The sequence below is a fragment of the Strigops habroptila genome, chromosome 7 (genome assembly GCF_004027225.2).
Source record: "Strigops habroptila isolate Jane chromosome 7, bStrHab1.2.pri, whole genome shotgun sequence".
Classification (NCBI taxonomy): domain Eukaryota; kingdom Metazoa; phylum Chordata; class Aves; order Psittaciformes; family Psittacidae; genus Strigops; species Strigops habroptila.
The window spans coordinates 51,384,855-51,397,240 of record NC_044283.2 but is presented as its reverse complement, the minus strand read 5'-3'; the positions used below and the strand labels follow the sequence as shown (position 1 = coordinate 51,397,240).

The 12,386-nt window shown below is 39.9% G+C and overlaps 1 protein-coding gene across 2 annotated transcripts in view; it reads left to right on the top strand.

Moving 5' to 3' along the window:
• TSPAN5 (tetraspanin 5) overlaps window positions 1-12,386 on the top strand; it is an 84,988-nt gene that overhangs the window by 46,907 nt on the left and 25,695 nt on the right. The gene's annotated exons all lie outside the window — the stretch shown is intronic.

Genomic DNA, 12,386 nt, shown 5'->3' with positions numbered 1-12,386 from the left:
AATATACCAAGGTTCTGATTTTTCATTTACTAGTATCTTTGTGTATCAGGGAGGAAAACTTCTGTACAAAGTTCTATGTGCATGTGTGTGGTCACTATATACATATATATATATGCATGATGATTTTTATAATCTGTATTATTGCCTTTCTTGTATATATCTGAAATAATGGGATGGCTGGGTTACTTGGAAAGCCCCTTGGTGATGGGATTTGGAAGAGTGAATTAAGTAGAAAGTATATGCCAGAGCTTAGGCTGAGCTCTTAATTGTATTGCTTCTGTCGGTTGAGATTGACCCATAGGGCAGCTGTCCTCTTACTTTGGTGCAAACTTAGTGTTTTCAGCCCTGACTCCTAGAAAGGCTGCATAGAAATAAAGTGAGGTAGCAAAAAGCCCCACTGTCTTTAGCACGTAGGACGTGCTCCTGGGTAGCTTAGGGTCTTTGGTTTAGCTCCCAGAGTTATTGCTGATTCATATGGCAGAAGTAGGAAGAGCACTAGAATCTCTGTTTAAGTATGTGTTACACTGATCAGTGAACTTGTAGAGAAAGAAATCAATGTATTTAATAAGCATGTCTGAGTATTTTCTCATGATTCAGACTGGATCTAATTATTTCCTATTTGCTGGGAGCAAAGAACTGAGGGAATCCTTTAAAAGTGATGAAAAGAAGGGAATCTGTATATGATGCATCCCTTTTTTTCCTCTGGGAAAACTGCAATCTATTAGATGCCTTAATTTTGCAAGGGGGATAACCATTTGAAAAAGTAAACTGGACTGATACACTCCATGAGGGAATACAAAGATACACATAGCTATTCTCAGATGGAGAAGTGAAATAACTTCAGTTGCAAAACTGGTTGCTTGCATTTTAAACTGACAAAGCAGAAGATCTGGTAAGGTTGATAGGTATTCTCGTTAAAATTGGGCTTTCTAAAATAAGAACTATTTTTACAGAGGAGGTGCAGCAGGTAGCTTCAAATACAGCAATACTATTTTTAGCCAACTGATTCAGTGGTATGAATGGATGGCATCTGAATTAAGGAAAGGTTACCAGCTAACCATTATGGTGATTTTTTTTTTTCCACTTCTCAGTTTAACTACTATATATGATAATAAATTGGTTCTTGAAAGTCTGGTACTGTGGAAATTAGCAATGATTATGGGGAGAATTTAAAAAAAGTTTCCAGTAGTTCTCAGCTACCGTTAAAGTCAGAAGGGAAATCAGAATCGTGCCACAGTTCAGTATGTTCGTATATACCAACTGTTGTGCATCCTTTGCCTGGAGAACTAATGATTCCTAATTTTTTCTAACATTAAAAAAATTGTAATTTTCAAACGTTTTTCAGATCTATTTTATATCTCTAGATTGATGCAACATCTTATGGGGACAGACAGTCAGCTCAGCCAGCAGCCAAACCCAATCTCTTAGTCACTGGGAACATTGTGGAGTGTGGGCTTTCTCCTTCTGCTGCTTCTTTCACAGCTCCAGCCTCCACACGGCCTCATGGCTGATCAGAAGCTCTTTGTTTGTGCATATATATGATTATGTTGGTTGAGAGTGCAGGGGCTTATTTTACAAAATGGGGCTTGTAAGTTCCTGTAGCACATCCTCAGACATCCACATCTTGTCAGGAGTTGTGTAGGAGAGGCAAGAGTAGGAGCGCTGAACAAGTCGGTGATAGACTACACTGACAATGAAGAAAGCTATGGGATAGATTTGTTGTCCTGCACTGTTATATAAACATCATATATATTGACTGTAATGCAGGGCAGCAACCCCCTTTCCTTAATTTGGGGCATATCACTTCAAATATGTGCATGGTTTTTCCTTCTGCTGTGCCTGAGGCAAGAGCTGGTAGTGCTAATTACTGTATTAACTGAAGGAGAGACAAAAAGCTATTGGTGGTGTGTCTCTGTCTTCACACACACTGTTCCTCTTTCTCCCTCTTTTTAATGCCCTGAGGGTGACTGCTGTAGAGTATAATTGCTCAATTCGGTGCATCGAGAGAGGATCTGACATGCCACCCTGCACTTGTTTGTTCTCTGCCCGCTTGGCAGTGACAGAAACCAAGCAGAGGTCATGCGAGTGCAGCCAGAAGAGCGTGGTAGTGCCGGGAACACAGTTACACTACACTGGGCTCCTTTCATGCATTCTGTGTGAACAGGGGTTAGCACTGTACCAAATGTCATGGAATTAATTTGTGACTTTTATGGAAATGCATCTACATGGCACACACTGAGGAACCCCAAGTGAAGCTGGAAACACAGCATGTTGTTCTTTCAAGGCAGGTGGGAAGGGCTGACCACAGATGGTTGAACAAAGGTTCAAGTGCAAGGGTACGGGTGAGAGTGACTTTGTGTGGGGCAAAGAATTATGGGCCTGATCCTAGAAAGCCCTATACCTGCTGTTTGTATGGCACAAGCTATCTACTGGGGAGACCTAAGTTTAACAGTCACACAAAGGGCTTTATTAGGGAAGACATGTTCCCTAATAAAAAACCCTGGCATCCTAAAGAGTTAGAAGTGTCATCTTGTATGCTTCTATTTGTGTGTTTGCATTTAAGTGCATACTCACTGGAATGCCTTGTCTCCCCAGCGTTGTTTAGGTTGAAGTATAGTTAAAGAACCTGGAGTTTTATGCTAACGGGCCCAGCTGTATACTACGTGTTTTGTGTCCATGTACAACAATCCTGAGAACCCAGTTTCCAGTTTAGTTGCTGAGTATTGATGGGGCACAGCAGGGTCTCATACAGGAGTTGTAATGTGTGCCATAACTTGTACAGCTGGACACTGCCAGGATTGATGTGACACTTGAAAGAAGAACCTGCAACCATTTAGTGGACTACAGCCGTACTAGTGGTGCTGGTCATTTTAGACCTTTGTAGAGATAATGGAATTGAGGCAAACTTCTATAAAGCAATTACATTCTTTCTCAGAATGTTTTATTAAATGTCACGAAATCTTATTTTGCCTTTCTGCATATTCCATCAACTTGCTAGCTCACAGACTGATGCAGTTCCAAGGCTCTGTAGTGTTTCCAGTGAATAAATTTTCAGCTTATAACAGATATTTTCTTAGTCCTTAAGTATATGATACTGTGTTTGGATTGTTAAATTCCATTCCATCTGTATGTCCCATATGTTCAGCCCTCTTACTGTTCTAGTTTGTTTGTGGTCACCTTTCTTCATTATGTGAAGGAAAAGGACATGAGGTACTAGTGAAGGATTCTTGCTGATAGCTCTGCAGTTGTGGTGACAGTTTGTACAGCTGTGCGTTGCTGAAAATCTCTCATTCTTTTTCTGGGTAGCCCAGTGCAGGATTAATGGCAGTGTTTGTGCAGCAGGAGAGGACTAAATTCAAAGGTCTTTTCCTGTCTCCCAGTGTTTCAGCTCAAATGAAAAAAAGTGCAAATACAAGTGAAAGAAAATAATCATGCTTTAAAAAGTTTCTAATGTCCCTGTAGTGGATGAACTACAGCACAGGTTGATGGGAAAATTTCCCAGGTGGAAGTGTTTAGAAATGGAGAAGGCAAACAGCATATTGGATTTTCCTGGGCATGTTATTGGGGATGCAGATAGTTTCAGAAAGAGGTCATTAGATTAAATTATTGAGAAACAGGAAAAATGTTTGATATTGCTTTTCCTTGCTCAATTAATGTTTTTGGTTTTCTTGTTTGCACTTACTTTTTGAGGGTTTAGAAGGGGATTCCAAATATGTTAAGAGTGGTTTCCTTTCCAAATCCTTCTCTGTGAAAGCATGCCACTGCCTTTCAAATTGTCTCCTCTCCTGTTGTCTGTGTGTTTGTCGTGGTTGGTGGCTGGAAAGTGAAACTTTGACACTATTGCCTTTGGGTAAAGCTCTGGCAATGTTTTCCAGATAAGGGTAAAAACTTGAGTAATGTTTTTCAGATAAGCTGTGTTTTTGCACAGTGTTTTGCTTGTACTTTTGTGCTGCAAAGTGTTTATTTTCTCTGCTAGCTTGGATTCAAATTGCAGTGCAGGCAGAGAGGTGTCGAACTGAGTTGAGCAGTTTGGTGCTGCACATGTTTTCCATTACACTTATGCTCAAGCTTTTACCCCTGCTCTACCAGGGTATCTTCTTTACATTGGTGTTTTTAGCAGGAATTAATTGTCTCTGGTTAGTAGGCGAGATGCACCTTCTTTGTTGTAATAAATGCATCGTTAGAGTAAACTATTGTGTAGTGTGGAGTTACTCCTTTAAAAGATGAAAGCCTTTTAAGCAATGCTGAGAAAATATGTTTTTTGTGTGCTTTTGCCTTTGTTTCCATCAGAGGTTTGTTAGAACACACATTTCTAGATCTCCTTCTCTTCTTGACTTTAATATTAGTGATGGGAAGTTTGCTGTCGGGGTGGTCAGGAGGCTTTCTGAGCCTCTCAATCTGACAGAAGTGTGCTTTATTCAGTTTGTGCCCCAACGCATTGCTGTTGTGTAACAATGTGCCCAAAGCAACACTGTTCAAACAAGATCTTATGAGACTCTTAAAGGCAGAATTCTCTATAGTCATGTTATCTTCCAGTTGATCAAGCCAACTGTGGTGGGTTTTGCCTGGAAGGCTTGAGTTGAGAGTCTGTGGATCGCAGAGATCCCTTTTGAGATTCTCTGTAGGGCGACTGTTCTGTGGGGAGCAGCTAAAGTTGTTTAAATCAGTTTTACTGCTGGCACTTGATAGTAAAAATGAAGTGCTTTCTTTTCTTCTCTTTTATAACAACGTCCAGTTGGGCATGGAAACTTACCCAGTATTCATACTTTTGTGATTAAATAGCTGCTTTGTGCTGCTTTTATACCTTGTGCCTTGAAACCCTTCTGGGACTGAGCAGAAAGTAAGAAAATACTTTTCATATATAAGGAGGAGTTGCTGGACCAAGTTAAAATGATGGGTGAATGCAGAAAGTCAAACCAAATCCAGTTGTCTGTGCATGGGTATTGTTTTCTTTGATGTGATGGTGTTGGGGTTTTTTTGGTGGTGGTTGTTGTTTCATTTTTTTAAATGAGACCCTGTTTGAAAACTGAGGTGTGACACAAAGACTTTATTTTTAAGATCATTCTGATGTTTCCAAGGCTTTCTTAAAAATGGTTTTGAGGTACTGTCCTCCTTGGTAATGACTATCTCTAAGTAAATAAGGTGGGATTTTAAAAGCAGCTGCTCTGCTATTTACGGGTAAAGGAGAAAATGAGATTATCAGGTTGTCACATGCACTCTCTTGCAAGTCATCTTTGCAATACCACAACAATGCCTTCATCCTGGAAGAGCGGTAGGCAAAGGCTGACTGACTGCAAGAACACAGCTATGCAGCGGAAGGATCTTAGTGAGGCAGCATCATTTGCTTTTTATAGCTTTTTCTCTTAAGGAGCCGTCTGTATGTACTATGACTGCATTTCCACATCCCTCAAAGAAATTTTCCATTGTTTTCCTGATAGGTGTTGACAAGAGGGATCAGCTGTTTGTGCAAACCAGAGAAGTGTAACAGTAGGCAAAGGTAATGGATTCATCAAGAACTACAGTTTATAGAAATAATCTACTTCAAAGTGGCAATAAAATCAGGAGTAGAGGTTTGTACTTAGCAAATGAGCATTTGATATAATCTAGCTGATATTGTTCATACTGTGTCAAGCCGAAATTATGTGAGAAGAGCAGGCTCTGTCGTAGTGAACTGGACATCCTGCAATATAGTTCTGTTTTTTCAGTGCATTTATTCCTAAAACATGTTTAACACCCTCAAATTAAATTGGAGTGATAGCATTATATATATCTGTAGCACAAGTCCAGCAAAGGTGTTGGCAGCAAAACCTCCCCAGGCTGCCATATCACATAAAGCAACTGTGATTTGAAGGGACACCTTTACAGAAGTGAAGAGCATTTTGCCTGCATGTTTAGTCAAGCCCCTGATGATGCCTTTTTCTAGAATGACAAATAATAGAGGTGCTTTTGATGCTGTTTAGAAACTAGACAAAAGGTCAGCAGTCTATTTCATTTAGACAAGCAGCTGGTTTATGGCTGCATTTCCCCGCCCCCCACTGCCAAACTGTGGAACTTTTGCCTAGGCATAAAACTTTCAGGTAAATAACATTGTGACCATTTGTTGCCTCTGGTTTGTTCTGTGTTACTTTTGTTTGAAAAGCAATTGAAGTCACAGATTTGTTTGGTTTGCCCCCTGCCAAGTAGTGTTATTGCAGAAACAACAGATTTTACTTTTACTGCAACTAGAAAGATATCTTGTAGTATAAAAATAGCTAATAAAGCATTGGTTAATATTGACATAAGTAAAAATGGGGCTTAATTTTGTGGCAGTGCACTGCAAGACAAAATGCTGAGCTGAATGACCTTATTGTCTGGAACAGAATTTTTCAAAGCTCGGGTTGACAGAACTTCTGGTGCCCCTGGAAGCTGCACTAAGAGGTCCACAGAACCATTTTTAGTGCATACTCTGAATTTTGTAGTTCTGGGCAATTACAGTGTAGTACACAGGAAATGTTGAGGGTTGACTGTGGCTAAAAACACTACTGTGTTTAGAGGCATTTCCCTCTATTGCAATAACTACAAGGTGCAAAATGATAAGGAATTTTGTTCAGTATTTATAGAATGTGTGTCTCATTATTTGGCTTTGTGCAACTGGATTGCTGATAGTAATTGTGCATGGGTATTGGAAAATAATTGATACCTGTCTAATTAGTGTTCTGGCTTTGTTTCTTTTCCCCACATCTCTCCCAAAAACCAAGTTGTGCACTGTCATGCGTACACACAGCTGGTATGACTTTTGAGGTTATGCTTTTGTTGTGTTGACAAAGTAGTACTGGTCTCTCTAAAGTGAAGAGTGACTAGGCTGTCAGGTAACTCTTAATAACCCTACCACAGCCCCTCTTAACACCTGGTGCTGTAACTATTAGAAGTTGATTTATTTTATATATTAACATATGCCATCTCTATGTGTATTTGCCAGTACAGAGTTTATAGTTTTGAGTTGGATTTGATCTGGGGAAAGGTGTGATAGGCTATACAATTGCATCATATCAGGGTCAGGATTTTGGATACCTGAGCTTGGCTTCTGGCAGTGAATCACTTCCTACCTTTTCAGGCTAGGGTTTCTTCATGTATGTGGTAGCAGTTTCTTTGTAAATGACATTTTAAACATGTAAATTTACATTTTTAATGTAAATAAATGTAAAAAAACATTTTACTGTGGGCGACCTCTAAAAAAGAACCAAAAATGAACATTTGGTTAAGAGGTAATAAATCTATGGCAGACTTTGCTGGAAAGAGTTCTGTCTGGATTTGCAGGTTGGGTGTGCGTGTTCACCATTTGCTTGGTGTTCATTCTTTCTGCTGCGCTGAGCCAGAGTAAACTGTTTGGCCCAAGTTTGTCTGTACAGCTGGTGGTGTTCACTTAGTGTGCCTCTCCATCCAGACTGGTTCAGTCTTTTCATGCCTCCCTCATCTTCCACGTGCATTTGCTTCTCTGCAAATTGAAGAGAATGGATCTCTTGAGTATAGTCCATGAAACAGCCTGGGACGCAGCAGCTTGTGTAGCTGGGATAGAAGATTTTGGGCTCCCCCTCTGTAGGCTCCAAGCACAGCTAGGAGCTGAGACTGCTTTCCCAAAAGGAAATGCTGAGCATTCAGTGTGGTGCTGTGTTGACAAGCCTACCTGTTTGTGTTTCCTGACTCTGCAGTCTTTGTTTTCAGCTACCTAAATCAATTGTGTAGGCAATGTAATTGCCCATTTGTTACGAAGGAAAAAGACTAGCTTAGATCTTTTGTTTGCTGTGTCAAATACCTGAATTAGATCTTACAGCTTCACTGCTTGTAGCTGAAATGAGTGAGTGTTTGTGTACCTGTTTCATAATGAGAATTAAATATGTGCTCTATTTTGAGGTGTGTGGAGTGGTTTGTGTTGTATTTTGTGGGTTTTGTTTGTTTGGAGGATTTTTGTTGGGTTTTGTTTGGTTTGGTGTTTTAAACTTCTGCTTTTACTGGAACAGGAGCATCAGAAAAAGAATATGAAAAATAGTCATGGTGGGGCTACATCTAAATAGCCTGAAGCTCAGGTAGGGTGATTTGGGGTGAATGAGATCAACACAGTAGCAGGAAGAGGACAGCTGGAAGAGGTCTTCCTCTCCTTTGGGGTAGGAAGCTGCTAGCCCTGGGCAGGAGGACAGACCTTGAAAATGACCTATTTGCAATAATGCTTCCACTTTGCTTCACTTCAGCTTGAAGCAGAACATGATTCCTTTGCCTCCATGCTGCTGCTTATTTGCAGGCCAGAATGAGAAGACTTATGTTGTTACATTGTCAAACTGGCTAGGAGAAATGATCAGTGTCCTGATATAGGATGTGAAATTCAGGGTTTTTTTTCTCAGTTCTCTCATTTTTACTTTGCACTTTTCTGCTGCTCGTGGTTGTGTTTTAAGCCCATACTGTTTTCATACACTGCTACAGCACCACTTACATAATTTTGGATGGTTTTAAAAATAGAAACTGACTTCAGGCAGAGAAGCTGCAGTGGAGAGAGGGCTGAGCCAGAGAATGGAATGGTATTGATGAAGAGAACAAGGCTGAATAGGGAGAAGTAGAGGGACGTGGAGCACTCAATGTAGTTCAGAAGTGAAGGCAGGGAAGAGGCCTGCAGAAAGGTGTGTGCGGGAGAATTTCTCAGCCTTCCTGCATAGTCCTTTGGGCTCAGGGACAGCAGAGAAATAGAGGACAGTAGGTGAAATAAAGACCAATAGGGAGCGTAGAGTAGAAGAGAGGGGAAAGGATCTGTGCAAGATGAGTGTACCAAAGTAATAGGTGAATGTATTAAGTTTAATGAGTTGAATGTAGGAGTTGAATCTTTCTATTCAACTCTGTAGGCTTTTAAAATGTTTCTGTGTGGTAGTGGTGGGGAAATTACCTTAGAGGTCTTTAATTTTTGTATGTGGAAAAGATACTGGTTTTAGGAAATCAGCTAGATCTCATAGAAACAAAAACTTTAAACTCCCAGAAGTTTTTATTGAAGAATTTTACAAAGTGATTGCCATGTATGTTTTGTGTGCTTTAAAAAAAATCTGCTTCAAATAAAATATTTTTCTTTAGACAGCAGGACGTGAGTTTGGAGAGTCTTATTGTGAACTTTGAAAGAGTTAAATTTATTTTATCTAGGCTTGAGGGGAGTTGTTAAAAAGTTGGAGGAGGGGAAACAAGGTCTAACTCATCCTCCTTTTTCTGTTTTCCAGTATATCAATTTTTGTGGACAAGAAGAGAGGGACTTCAGTCTTTAGGGACTAGTAGCTCCAAGCTGATGTTGTGCTTCCAACTGCACAGTTGGAAGGCAGTGCTTCCAACTGCACCACCAGAAAGCAATAAAATAAATACATAAAGAAACAGTAACCAAAAGCAGATGTCTTGCTTTTGCAATTAAAGAACTGGAGAAGGCAATAAGAAAATAATGGTAACTGACTTGTACGTTTGGGGCGGGGAAGGGAGTATATATATTTTGCTTGTCAGACAAAATGGAAAACCCATGAAAATGAAAGATACATTAACAGCCACAGTTAGTGCTTGCTTTGAAAATATGGGTCATACATGCTGAATTTTTCATTAGAAAGCAGCATGCTAAGAGTCATGCAAGATGGAGCACACAGCTTTTCTCGTCGTGTTTTCAGGTCTGTTTTTCTACTTTGGATCATTCTATAAAATCAGTCGTGTCTCTCATTCAGTTGAGCAAAATGTGTGGAAACTGGAACCTTTTTTCTTCCACCTGTGTATGTCTTATATTAGGAGGGAACAGGTATTTCTGAGGCAGTTATCTGTGAAATATAGTTTAATGTTTTTTAAAAGCGGCACATAAAATGGAAATGGAGTTTTGATGTCTTAGTCTATATTCAGTCTATATGTGAATGTCCCTGTGAACCAAAATGGTAATTAGTCACCTACGCAGCATCTTCATTCACTGACTGTAGTACTTGGAGTTTTCCTGCTGGCAGTGTCTCAGGGCAGACAAGAAGTGGGCTTTAAGAGAATGCATTCTTATATAAGCATCAGCATAAACGGGTAAATGCGTATGTATGCTTTGAGCAGTTTGCCTTTCCTATGGTCATCACGTACATTCAGCCACATGAAAATAAAATGCTGTAATAGTTTGTGTTGAGAAAGGAAAGGTTATCAGTTCTGGGGTGAATGGAAGAAGGAACAGGGCAGACTTCTGGTACCTTCCTTTCCCTGTGATACTGGTCCAGGTGAACGCTGGAGAATTTAGAGGATGTCCTATTTGTTTTATTTGAAAGAATGCTAACTGACATTTAAAGCAGACTACACATCAGTGACATGAAGGGAAGAAGAAAACTACATGAAACTTCTTTTTAATTTCTGTTTCGGTGCCCTTTCTCTGTCAGGGCTACTGAAAAATAACCAAGCAACCTTATTCCTAATGCTCTGACATATTCATTAAGCTCCTCTTTGCCCTGGCTTAAAAAGCAAAAAAACTGATTTGGCATAAGATACTTTAAAGAAAGTGGCGAGTGTTCTAACTGAAATATGTCTGGGTAAGTCTGAGGATAGAATGCTGCAGAGGAAGTGCTTAGGGAAGAATTGTTCACTTGAGGTTTTAGTCAGTTAGGAACTTGTCAGTGCTGTGTAATGTATGTACAAAGCTCGGGAGTCTTGTGTTTTCCTGATTGTATTTCAGGATATGAAATAATATACTTCATGTTGTCCCAATCACTTCTGTGCTTGTCAGTAAAATATTGTACCTTGCGTTCCCGTGCTGTGCTGGCTTGAATCCCATAAAAAGGAATCTCACCCTGTGAATAACCTACAGCATATTGCTACGGAATAAACACTGCAGTGCCCATAGGAATCCTGATAGTCTCCTTGCTAACACCATGCACAGAGTTCTTGTGGCAGCTCAAAGCGAACGAAGGCAGGTGGGAGGTTTTCACACTGTCTAAATACAGGGCTCAAAAAAAATAAAAGCTCTTGTGAGGAAACTCTGGTTCTGAACTCTTGATAATTTTGACATGCTTCTACTAGTGTGTTTGTATTGTTGCGGTGAAGGTGAAATTAGGTGGCTGCACTACAGTTCCATCTCACACAAGTCTCTAATATATCCACTCAGGGACATATGCTGGTTTATGCACATGGCACATTAACCAACCTTTTACTGCTCGGTTGAAAACTGGTGCCAGTTATTTAAGAATGTCAGCTGAAATGAAAAATTCAGTATGTGCAGTGGCGTCTGATCACTCTACAATTAAGCTCCTCTCTCTCTCTCTCAAATTTTTTCTAGTATTTGCATTAGTATTTACCCCAGCATCCTTTAAATGAAATGCTGTGCTCTCTGATGCTATATCCCTAGCAACAAAGAATCAAAAAAATCAAAGGCAATACAGGGAATAAGAGATGTGCAGCTTGAAACACTTTTGCAAGTAAGGCAATGATACGAGTACTTCTACACGTTCTACTCTTAAATACGTTTAATCTTTATAGAAGAGAAATTTGAACACATCTGTCCGATGTTTGTGAGTAGAAAACCTATGGCTGAGAAAGTACTACTGTGCGAGTTTTTCTGTAAGGCTGTAATACACCAGAGGAATGTTCTCTCCTGCAAATTATTGTTTCGAAGAGAAAAGTATCAGGATTTTACAAGCTCTGCCCTAGTTCCAGTGACCGTTTATAGGCAGGCTAAATGGTCTTGCTAGATGTCTGTGGAGAATTGAAACTTTTTCCCTATAGAGTGTTTTGTAGATAATGAGATAAACTTCCACCTTTGTATTACTCATTGGAATAATTTAATGGATTAACAGAGATGTGTAAGCCATCTCGTCATCTCCCCATGTGCTTCAGATGCGAAGAGATTTTCTTTCTGGTTACAAGCAAGTGGAACAAGAATGTCTAGGAGACATCTGCATAAGGACTGCAAAATAAGCAGGATATGCATCCTGGTTTACTCCTGGTTATAACAGCAAAAATATAGAGGTTTTTGCTAAGCACTTTCAACCTTTTTTTAGGCTCTGCAAGAATTTCTTTCATAATTGTTAAGAACAACCAAAGTTAATCCTGGTGAGAAGTCTAAGTCTCCTCATGAACATCTGTCTTCTGCCAGTGAGGTTTACTGAGAGCTTCATCCCCATAGCTGGCTGTGTTTGTGCAAGGGTGGGCCTTTCTAGGGCAGGATTGTAGAGGGTTAGGTCGGTCTTCTGCTTAGCTCAGTATTTTGTCTTGAGCAATACAAGTAGAATTTGTCCAAACTAAGAAGCATGTAAGCAACAAAGCATGCATACAGTGATCTTTTCCTGATTATAATCTCCTAATGAGTGAAAGTGTAAAAACATCCCAAGCCAGAGACTGTATCAAAATCCCTTTTCAATAGCTATGGATTCTCCATTTAATAT